We start from the raw sequence: 12,753 nt of genomic DNA on the forward strand, positions 1-12,753 counted from the left end.
TATTTTACTACAAGAAAGTCACTCCAAACCGTCAACTTTATAAGTAGAATTATGGAAAAATTCACTGGTAAATTATTACTATCAAATTTAGCGTCGAATATAATACGAATAAATTCCTCACGGATAACTGATTACTGTTGAATTTTGTAATTTGTCGCTAATTTTCGACGGAATCTCTTAAATGGGTGGCAAAAAATTGGAGGTGGTTACCGTCAGATAGTTTCTGATGGTAACTTTGGCACCCTACTTTATGGTTTTTCGCAAAATTGTCGTCGGATTAACCGATGATAAATTTAATTATTTGTTTTTTTTAAACCTATTAGAACCTAATAGTCAATAATTAATAGTCAAATCCCAATTAATAAAAATCAAATAGTATTTTTAATGAAACAGTTAGTTATATATAATGTGAAATATCAAGTGTACAGATTAAAAACTCAAAGAAATAAGATACAGTCAAATAAAGCAAAATAAAATCCTAATCACTACGGATCCTGATAGAAATCATCATCGTCATCCCCCTGGTCCTACTGAGATGACAGTCTAGGTGGTGGTGTCGGTGCTTATGCTTACTCCTATGCAGAAGACGAGGACCCCCTCCAGCTGCGCCGCTACCACCAGCGTGCATCTGCTCACAGTACACCACCATCTGTCACCACAACTGTTGAATCTACACCAGTTTCTGTTGGATGTAAAAACTCGGTTATTAACGGCTAATTAACCCATAAATGAGAATTTATTCTAGAAAGTCAAAAATGTGATTTTTATGGCTTAATATGATAGAGGAGATTGAGACGAGAAATTCGGTACCAATTTTATAGAAATCGGACCAAGATTGGACCGAAAGGGCCAAACCGGACCCAAAGTGGGCCCTTGGCCCAACTAAACTAAACCTAAACCCTAGTTTTCAACACTCTCTCTCCTCATTTGTTACACACACACGCGCTGAAATGGAGTGAGGGAGGGGAAGAACACTCTCTCAAACTTCTATCTCTCACTTGATCTTCAAACCACCATAACTTTTGATCTAGAGCTCCGATTGTCGCACCGTTTACGGCCACGCGTTCACCGCGAAGAGCTCTACAAAATCCATACAATCAATCTTGAGGTAAGTTACGTTTTTCTCTTCGAATTTCCAGCCTTGATTTCGAGTTTCATGAGCAAAAATGTTGAGATTTTGGGCTCTTTGATGTCATAGGACCCAACTCTCTTGAATGAGAAGGTTAATCTTGTCTCCTTGGACCTTGGGTGTGGTAAGATTCTCAACCCTAGTGTAATTTGTTGTTCTATGATGTTTGGATATTGAGATGTTGTGTATGGGTATGATGATTGTGGCTTAGGTTGTGTATATGTGAATATTGGGGCTTGATTGAGACCTTAGAAAGCTTGAAAAGGGATTTTTGGTGGTAAAAATCTGTTCTTGGAGGTGTTGAGACCTAGAAGAAACTGCATGTTGTGATATATGCTTGATGAATGATTGAGGTTGAATTGGTGGGTGGTACCATGTTGATGGTGAGTATCATGATGATTATGTATAATGATGTTTGATTTGGAAATGGTATTATCGAAAATTGGGATGAGGAAAAGGATGTGTGATATGATATTGTGTTTGCCCTGTAGCCATTTGATTGAGAAGTGTTAAAATGGTTGGACGGTGGTTTTGAGAATTTTGGTAAAGTGTCAATGTGTGAGTTGAGGATGGCTTGATGTTGATTTTGGTACATTTTGATTGATTTCGAAAAAGGCGAAATTGGCATGTTTTGGTTGATTTTGAAAAGAGTTGAAAATGGTTTGTTTTGAAAATGGCACCTTGTGGTTTTGTATGAAAACATCATTTTCGGGCATGTTTTGATGGGACATAATTTAGATTACGGATCCCCGTTTTGTACCAAACTTGTTTAGAAATGAAATTGGATCCGGGATGTCCACGCCGCTGAAAGAACGGGCGGAAAACGATTTAAAATGAGAAAGTTATGTCCGTCGAAAGATTAGGGATTGAATCTGTAAATTCTGCAGCTTTTAACTTAGAAAATTTTTAGCAGAATGGCCCTCCGCGCGTAGGCGCACTTGGCGCGTACGCGTCGTTCTTCAAGAAAGCACCATCCACGCTAGCGCGTGGTGTGCGCGGGTGCATCGATGCGCTGCACCAAATGCCTAGCTATTTTCCCGAGAGTTGTGCCAGAATTGTGCCAGTTTTGTGCCTGGGGCGCAAGAGCACCCACGCGTACGCGTGGCTGACGCGTGCGCGTCGTTTGTCTATTTTTCAACTCGCGCGTCCGCGTGTATGACGCTTGCGCGTCGATGAGTTTTGTGGCCATCCACGCGTGCGCGTAGAGTGCGCGTACGCGTGGCCCTGTTTTCATCCCAAAGTTGATTTTTGAGTTTTAAAAGCCAAATTTCATACTTCTAAGCCTCCGATCTCACTACTTATGTCTTAAATCATTACAATATGCCTAGCAATGAGACAAGAAGCTAGTGAATGTGGTAACTTGCGAATGAAGCAAGGGAAAAATGAATGATCAATGAGGATCAAAGATTATTATGTGAGATGCAGAGGATGGCGGTGGAAGTGCTTGTTATGCCATGGTCCGAAGGGCCGTAATTGCTAATGAATTGGCTGGTTATGGATTTAACCGTGAGCCGGATGGCTGGATTATTACCGTGCTATGGCGGAGCCATGATTATGGCTAAGTATAAATGCATATATGTTGTTGAATGAATTGTGAATGTTTACACTTCCACCATCGGAGATGAGGGTTTCCCTGGGAGGAAGAAGTTGCTAGCCACCACGTGCTCCAGGTTGAGACTCGAAGCTCTTTTGACCCTATGTCGTAAGTGTGGCCGGCACTGTGAAAGCCCTGGATGAGCTCGCCCCCGTAAATATTCACCAGTGAGGGTGATGGATATGGATCATGATTATGATCAAGTTTATGATGAGTATAACTCGAGTTGGGGATGCGCGACAGAGGGACAGTCCAATGGTTAGCTACCAGGACTTGTCGAGTTGGCTCTATAACCGACAGATGATATCATCAGCCACTAGGGACAGGCATTCATCATATGCATACTATATGAATTGTTTGAGATTGCCTATTTGACTGCATATTACTTGCTAATTATCTAAATGCCTTATCTGTTTCTATTTGTATATCTCTTGTTTGATTTAGCTGTGTTTGCTACATTATACTCCTGCTGGTGGTTGGGAGGTCTGAAGGAATTGGAAAGGGAAGTATTAGTTAGACTGAAGGATCTTTAGTCAGTTGCCACTTATGGTTTAGCTTGTTTATAAGCCTTGATATTATCTGGAGGAAGTCCTAGGATTGCCTTCGGCTTTCCTCTATTATTACATGTTATATATGGGGAACTGTTACCATGCTGGGGACCTCTGGTTCTCACCCATGCGAATTTTGTGGTTTTCATATGCAGGACGCGAGGCTTCTCGTTGAGGCATGCTGGAGACTTCTGGATTAGCGAAGATCCTTGTTCTCGGGACTCTGTTTTGATCTTATGATTTCTCTTAGATACTTTTATCTCCATTGAATAATACAAACTGTGATGACTCCTCTTAGAGAGGATTTTGGAGACTAGGTTCTCTGTTTTTGTGTCCCTTTGGGTTTCCTTTGGGGTTTCCTTATTTTATTATATGTATATATTGCTATGCTCAGACCGGTTATCTTCGCATCCGGATTTGAGTTTTGATATTTCCATTTTTGACACTCTTTTGTATATATATAATCTCGCATTAGCTTATCCTTATTTGTTACGTTATCGATCGGAGTGTCGCGCTTTCGAGTTACGGTTTTTGTTTACCCCTTTTTCTACAAAGGCTCCTTGTTATAATCAATCAATCATAGTACTATACGTACTAAATTTTAATTCTAGAGGTCGTAATACCTTGCCATCTCGGAATTATGACTTAAGCATAAGACTTTGTATGGTAAGGTGTTACATTATGGTATCAGAGCAGTTCGTTCCTGTAGAGCCTGAGGGATGGACTGACTATGCTTCTGTGCATTCTCTGTATGTGTGTTATATGCTGTTAGTATATCTACTTGATATAGTTGGTATAAACGTTCATGAGCATGCATTTGGGACTTTGAAGCACTAAACTTCCGATATTGAGACTGATCAACTTAATATCGATTGTTTGGTGTGTATAGGAACCAGATGGCGCCTCGTGGACGCGGTAGAGGCCGTGGGAGAGGTCATACGAATGCTCGTGCGCCAGAGATTAACCCTAATGACCCGGTGAACTTTATGACTGCATTGGAGAACATGGCTGCTGCTATGCAAGCCACTACTGAGGCTCTTGGTCAACAGATGAACAACCATGGTAATGACGGAGGTGGAGTTCAGGGCCCGATGACACTGGCAAACTTTTTGAAGGTTAATCCACCTAAGTTCAAGGGAACCACTAGCCCGACTGAGGACGATACATGGTTTCAGGCCATGGAACGAGCACTGCAAGCGCAGGTGATACCTGAAGGACAGCATGTGGAGTTTGCTACCTATTTGCTCACTGGGGAAGCGTCGCATTGGTGGCAAGGAATCCGATGCCTCCTGCAGCAGGGTGATGATTATATCACCTGGGATGTCTTCCAAGAGGAGTTCTATAAGAAGTACTTTCCGACTTCTGCTAGGACGGCCAAGGAGCTTGAATTATTGCAGCTGAAGCAGGGTACTATGTTCGTATCTGAGTATACTGACAAATTTAAGGAGCTGTTCAGATTTTCTCGTATGTGTCAAGGGACTCCGGTGGAATATGAGGAATGGAAGTGCGTTAAGTATGAAGGAGGACTCCGGAGTGATATTTTCAGCTCAGTGGGACCAATGGAGATCAGAACTTTCTCCGAGTTGGTGAACAAGTGTAGAGTTGCTGAAGAGTGTGTGAAAAAGGTGGCTGCTGAGAGAGGGAGTCACAAAGGATCATTCCCACATAACCGAGGGAAGAGCTTTGCACCTAGAGGTCCACCTTTCAAGAAGAAAGATTCTTTTAGGAGGCCCAACAAGGCAACAACAACAACTCCCAAGGGAAAAGGTTTGAGAAGCAGCCTCAGAATGATCAAGCTTGTACTAGGTGTGGAAGTCACCATCCGGGAGCAACGTGCAAGGCCGGATGGGGTTTGTGCTACAATTGTGGAAAGGCGGGGCATAGAGCCGCAAATTGTCCGGAGAAGCAGAAACAAGGTGTCGAAAAGGCACAGCAGACTGGTCGGGTGTTCACCACTTCAGCTATAGGTGCTGAGGGATCTGAGGCACTTATCCGAGGTAACTGTGAAATAGCTGGTCAGACTTTAAATGCTTTATTTGATTCGGGAGCATCGCATTCATTCATTGTATTTGAGAAAGCCCATGAGTTAGGATTGAAGATCGTAACCTTAGGTTATGACCTAAAAGTGTATAATGCTACCCATGAGGCCATGGTAACTAGGCTAGGATGCCCGAAAGTTTTTTTTAGGTTCAAGCAGCATGATTTTGTCTATAACTTAATCTGCTTACCGATGATCGGTCTTGATCTTATCTTGGGATTGGACTGGTTATCTGAGAACCATGTCCTGCTTGATTGTTCTACAAAGTCGGTGTACTTTATGCCGGAAGATACAGAAGGGCCGGTCGTGGTGAATAATTATTACTTGAATTCGATGATGCTGAAATGCTCCGAAATCGAATGTCAGGGTATCTTGTTGTTAACTGCAGTGTTTCGGGTGATGATCAAAGGATGGAACAGATTCCGGTGGTGTGTGAGTTTCCGGAAGTGTTTCCCGATGACATTGATAAATTTCCACCTAGCCGAGAGGTCGAGTTTGCTATTGAATTGGTGCCTGGGACGGGACCAATCTCAAGTTCTCCTTACAGAATGTCACCGTTAGAGATGGCCGAGCTAAAGTATCAGTTAGAGGACTTGTTGGGTAAGAACTTTATCAGACCAAGTGTTTCCCCGTGGGGTACTCCAGTGTTACTGGTAAAGAAGAAGGACGGGAGTATGCGGCTCTGTGTGGATTACAGGCAGCTGAACAAGGTCACGATAAAGAATAAGTACCCGTTGCCGAGGATTGATGATCTCATGGATCAGTTACAAGGAGCTGGGGTTTTCTCCAAGATCGATTTGCGATCAGGTTATCACCAGATAAGGGTGAGAGGTGAGGATATCCCTAAGACCGCTTTCAGGACTCGTTATGGTCATTACGAGTACACTGTAATGTCTTTTGGGTTGACAAACGATCCTGCAGTATTCATGGATTACATGAATAGAGTGTTCCGTCTGTTTCTGGATAAATTCGTTGTTGTCTTCATTGATGACATACTGATTTACTCCAAGACTGAAGAAGAGCATGCGGAACACTTGAGGATCGTGTTGCAAATTCTAAAGGAGAAGAAACTCTATGCGAAACTGTCTAAGTGTGAGTTTTGGAAGGATGAGGTAAAGTTTTTGGGTCACGTGGTGAGTAAGAAGGGAATAGCCGTAGATCCAGCTAAGGTGAAGGCTGTGATGGATTGGAAGCAACCAACCACAGTAACTGAGATAAGGAGTTTTCTGGGCTTAGCTGGCTATTACCGAAGACTCATCAAAGGCTTTTCGCAATTAGCCTTGCCGTTGACAAAGTTAACCCGCAAAGACACACCATTTGTTTGGACTCCTGAGTGTGAGGAGAGCTTTCAGGCGTTGAAGAAAAAGTTGACCACTGCACCTGTGTTGGTGTTACCTAAGCCGAACGAACCGTTTGAGGTGTACTGTGATGCTTCACTAAAGGGTCTAGGATGCGTGCTGATGCAGCATCATAATGTGGTGGCGTATGCTTCACGACAGTTGAGACCTCATGAAGTTAGTTACCCTACGCACGATTTGGAACTCGCTGCGGTCGTGTTTGCCTTGAAGGAGTGGAGGCATTACCTCTATGGGGTTAAGTTCCAAGTCTTCTCCGATCACAAGAGCTTGAAATATCTCTTTGATCAGAAAGAGCTTAATATGAGGCAGAGAATGTGGATGAAATTATTGAAGAACTACGACTTTGAGTTGAATTACCATCCGGGAAAGGCGAATGTAGTGGCGGATGCGTTAAGTCGGAAGTCGTTATATGTGGCTTGGATGATGCTTCAAGAGGAGAAGTTGCTCAAGGGATTCGAGAGTCTACAAATTGGTGCTCAAGAAGTATCTGGAACTTTGTGTTTGAGCCGATTAGAAATCTCGAGTGATTTTAAGTCCGAGCTCCTAAAGGCTCATGATGCAATGGAAGTGGGAAAGTATTGCAATGGACTTTGTGTCAGGATTGTCAAGGACTAGGACTGGTTTTGATGCTATCTGGGTGATTGTGGACCGAGTGACGAAATCAGCTCACTTTTTACCCATTCGGATGACTTACACCCTTGAGGAACTAGCACGGTTGTACATAAAGGAGATTGTGAGACTTCATGGCGTACCGGCTACTATAATCTCTGATAGAGATCCTCGCTTCACGTTGAGGTTTTGGGGGGAATTTCAGAAAGCTTTCGGAACCCGACTAAGCTTGAGTACGGCTTACCATCCTCAAACAGATGGTCAATCCGAGAGGACAATCCAAACACTAGAGGATATGTTGAGAGCTTGTGTTTTGGACCAACCGGCGAGTTGGGATCGGTATATGCCGTTAGTGGAGTTTGCATACAATAATAGTTACCATGCGAGTATCAGAATGGCTCCGTATGAGGCATTGTATGGGAAGAAATGTCAATCTCCGCTATGTTGGTATGAAGCTGGAGAGAAAGGCTTGTTGGGGCCGGAGATGATAGCTGAGACCACTAAACAAGTCAAGAAAATCTGAGATAGGATGCTTATGGCGCAGAGTCACCAGAAGAGTTACGCCGATCAAAGACGGAAGCCTTTGGAATTTGAGGAAGGAGATCATGTTTTCCTTAAGGTTACTCCAACCACGAGAGTAGGTAGGGCGATTAAAGCAAGGAAGTTGAATCCTCGGTACATCGGTCCATTTCAGATCCTGGAAAGGGTTGGACCGGTGGCATATCGGATGGCTCTACCACCTCATCTTTCGAAGAAATTGGCATGTTTTGGTTGATTTTGAAAAGAGTTGAAAATGGTTTGTTTTGAAAATGGCACCTTGTGGTTTTGTATGAAAACATGGTTTTCGGGCATGTTTTGAACGGGACATAATTTGGACTACGGATCCCCATTTTGTACCAAACTTATTTAGAAATGAATTTGGATCCGGAATGTCCACGCCGCTGAAAGAACGAGCGAAAAATGATTTAAAATGAGAAAGTTATGTCCATCGGAAGATTGGGGGTTGAATCTGTAAATTCTGCAGCTTTTAACTTAGAAAATTTTTAGCAGAATGACCCTCAGCGCGTAGGCGCACTTGGCGCGTACGCGCCGTTCTTCAAGAAAGCACCATCCACGCATGCGCGTGGTGTGCGCGGGTGCGTCGATGCGCTGCACCAAATGCCCAGCTATTTTCCCGAGAGTTGTGCCAGAATTGTGCCAGTTTTGTGCTTGGGGCGCAAGAGCACCCACGCGTACGCGTGGCTGACGCGTGCGCGCCGTTTGGCTATTTTTCAACCCGCGCGTCCGCGCATATGACGCTTGCGCGTCGATGAGTTTTGTGGCCATCCACGCGTGCGCGTTGAGTGCGCGTATGCGTGGCCCTGTTTTCATCCCAAAGTTGATTTTTGAGTTTTAAAAGCCAAATTTCATACTTCTAAGCCTCCGATCTCACCACTTATGTCTTAAATCATTACAATATGCCTAGCAATGAGACAAGGAGCTAGTGAATGTGGTAACTTGCGAATGAAGTAAGGGAAAAATGAATGATCAATGAGGATCAAAGATGATTATGTGAGATGCGGAGGATGGAGGTGGAAGTGCTTGTTATGCCATGGTCCGAAGGGCCGTAATTGCTAATGAATTGGCTGGTTATGGATTTAACCATGAGTCGGATGGCTGGATTATTGCCGTGCTACGGCGGAGCCATGATTATGGCTAAGTATAAATGCTTATATGTTGTTGAATGAATTGTGAATGTTTGCACTTTCACCATCGGAGATGAGGGTTTCCTTGGGAGGAAGCAGTGGCTAGCCACCACGTGCTCCAGGTTGAGACTCGAAGCTCTTTTGACCCTATGTCGTAAGGGTGGCCAGGTACTGTGAAAGCCCCGGATGAGCTCACCCCCATAAATATTCCCCAGTGAGGGTGATGGATATGGATCATGATTATGATCACGATTTGTTGAGTATAACTCGAGTTGGGGAGACACGACAGAGGGACAGTCCAATGGTTAGCTACCAGGACTTGTCGGGTTGGCTCTATAACCGACAGATGATATCATCAGCCACTATGGACAGGCATTCATCATATGCATACTATATGAATTGTTTGAGATTGCCTATTTGACTGCATATTACTTGCTAATTGTCTAAATGCCTTATCTGTTCCTATTTGTATATCTCTTGTTTGATTTAGCTGTGTTTGCTACATTATACTCCTGCTGGTGGTTGGGAGATCTGAAGGAATTGGAAAGGGAAGTATTAGTTAGACTGAAGGATCTTTAGTCAGTTGCCACTTATGGTTTAGCTTGTTTATAAGCCTTGATATTATCTGGAGGAAGTCCTAGGATTGCCTTCGGCTTTTCTCTATTATTACATGTTATATATGGGGAACTGTTACCATGCTGGGAACCTCTGGTTCTCACCCATGCGGATTTTATGGTTTTCAGATGCAGGACACGAGGCTTCTCGTTGAGGCATGCTGGAGACTTCTGGATTAGCGAAGATCCTTGTTTTCGGGACTCTGTTTTGATCTTTTGATTTCTCTTAGATACTTTTATCTCCATTGAATAATACAAACTGTGATGACTCCTCTTAGAGGGGATTTTGGAGACTAGGTTCTCTGTTTTTGTGTCCCTTTGGGTTTCCTTTGGGGTTTCCTTATTTTATTATATGTATATATTGCTATGCTCAAACCGGTTATCTTCGCATCCGGATTTGAGTTTTGATATTTCCGTTTTTGACACTCTTTTGTATATATATAATCTCGCGTTAGCTTATCCCTGTTCGTTACGTTATCGATCGGAGTGTCGCGCTTTCGAGTTACGGTTTTTGTTTACCCCTTTTTCTACAAAGGCTCCTTGTTATAATCAATCAATCATACTACTATACGTACTAAATTTTAATTCTAGAGGTCGTAATACCTTGCCATCTCAGAATTATGACTTAAGCATAAGACTCTGTATGGTAGGGTGTTACATTATATTGTAAGGTCCCACATCGGTTGGGAAGGGGAACGAAGCATGCCTTATAAGGGTGTGGATACCTCTCCCTAGCATGACACGTTTTGACGAGTGAGTGTGGGGGGGCTTCGGCTATCATCCCTATCGTCAAAGGCAAAACCGTGAGGTCTTATGTGCCAAAGCGGACAATATCATGCTAGCAGGTAGTCTGGACTGTTACAGATGGTATCAGAGTCGGAGCCTGGATCTATGTGCCAGCGAGGGCGCTGGGCTCCCTTAGGGGGGTGGATTGTAAGGTCCCACATCGGTTGGGGAGGGGAACGAAGCATGCCTTATAAGGGTGTGGATACCTCTCCCTAGCATGACGCGTTTTGACGAGTGAGTGTGGGGGGACTTTGGCTATCATCCCTATCGTCAAAGGCAAAACCATGAGGCCTTGTGTGCCAAAGCAGACAATATCATGCTAGCGGATAGTCTGGGCTGTTACATTGGAGCTCCTCTCTCAAGGACTTTATCTCTACATCGTGAGCATCCCTCACTGCTATGTATGTGAGGATGGAGTAAGGATCTCCTTATACCTCTTCTCAGACAAATGCAGTTGTTGGCCATGGTCCTAAAGGCTTTGGGTGAGACTGTGAACTTACTCTCGCAAATCGACGACCTCGAGATCGGCAAGGCTGGTGGCTAAGGTGGACGAAGCCCTCAAGGTGGAGGTGTAGAAATTTTTGGCAAAGAATGACCTCATCCCATAGACACGATTCTTTTACGGCTCAAATGCAGTCTTGTGCCATACCGCATCAAGATCGACGACGGAAGCAGAGGAGTTGTTGTCGTCCTCATCACTCTGTTGAGATTGCTGGGTCGTGACCTCCAATCTCAGCGTGTAAAATTTCTATCTATCACATTATATGCAAAAGTGAATAGGACGATAATTAATTGAAAATGAATATATCTTATGATTTAAACCATGACGTTTACTCAAATAATAATTTGCAGACCGCTGATCGACAAATTTTACCTTGTTCTCCTTCAAGGTACGAGTATACTTGAAGGTTTCCACCATTTTCGCCTCACGATCTAATGACTTAGACTGCACATATTGATGAAATAGGTTAAATCAAGTGATAATTACATTATATGTTAAAGAGAAACGAACCTAACATACTAAAACAAGATACATACGTCATACCAACCTCTCATTTGTCTTCATGAAAGTCGCTGACATGCTAGTATACTTGGATGACCTGGTCGATGTCTTGTTAGACCTGTTTGTGGCTCGACGATATGCTTGAACCCCTCATCAGTCTCCCAATATACGTAGAGGGCCTTCTTAATATCTGGCAAAGCCACTGAGTAAGGTGGTCAGGTCTCTCATGTACGTCCTCAAGCATCTGCTGAAGCCACCTAGCCATGCGATGGTTAAAGATATTCTTGATCATGCCATCGTGAGTCTTCTCCCATATAAATTTCCCCTACACAAGAAAATATTTAGCAGTAGTTAATCGAAATTAAATACATAATTAAACAAAACTGAAGATAGAAACTAACTAAAGTTTGAACATGTAGAGATTTTACCGCCTACTTATGAAACCATCACTCTTTGTTCTTAGTAGAAGTCTTTTTGTAGCTCGGTCATGGGTGATCGTACATCAGCTTAATAATATTAGTACACTCCTATATACGTGTATTATTATCCGACGCAAACCTATCAAGGAAAAACTTAAGATTAGTAAATACAAATGTTTTATAAGAAGTTCAATATAAATTGTATTTAAAACTAATTAAAATAGTACTCACACGGTCAAACTATCAAGCCAAATCATCATCCTTGTAAAATTCAGTCAAACTGTAAATTAATTAAAAAATAAATTAAATATGGACAAAAATGGTTAGAAAATGTAACAATCACAATTTGGCTATTTTTATATGATATTTGGACTCAGTGAATTTTTCAGAGTTGAAAAACATAGTTTTCTGCGTAAAAACGCGAAACAAAAATTTGACTGGCAGTACCAGCTGAGATATGTTCGGTACTGTAGTTGAAAAAATTAATTTTTTTGTAAGAAAGGGTAAAAAGTTAAAATAGGTATTTGAGATGGTAAAAATAATTAAAACGCACATTAAAATGCTAATCTTAAAGGTTTTAACTCAAAATTGGGGCAAACGGACTATATATGTGAAATGGGCCCAAGTTGAGCCCTAAATCCAACATATATAAACAATAGTTATGAGCATTTCAGCTCATTAATTCTAGAAAAAGAGAGAGATGTGCTGAAAATGGAGAAGAGAGGATGAGATAGAAATCCTAAGCTTCCAAATACTTCAAATCACCATAACTTTCTCTACAGAGCTCCAATCGACGAGCTGTTTGCAGTCACGCGTCGCTCTCGACAAGCTCTTCAAGTTTATCTAGGTATTGTAGTAAGACATTACGAAATTCATGCCCAGTTTTCATTTTCCTTACAAATTTCGAGTTTTAGCTTTGGATTTTGAAAAATCTTGTGATTTTGATGGCTTATAGATACTCTAAAATGTG

The sequence above is a fragment of the Arachis ipaensis genome, chromosome B08 (genome assembly GCF_000816755.2).
Source record: "Arachis ipaensis cultivar K30076 chromosome B08, Araip1.1, whole genome shotgun sequence".
Classification (NCBI taxonomy): Eukaryota; Viridiplantae; Streptophyta; class Magnoliopsida; order Fabales; family Fabaceae; genus Arachis; species Arachis ipaensis.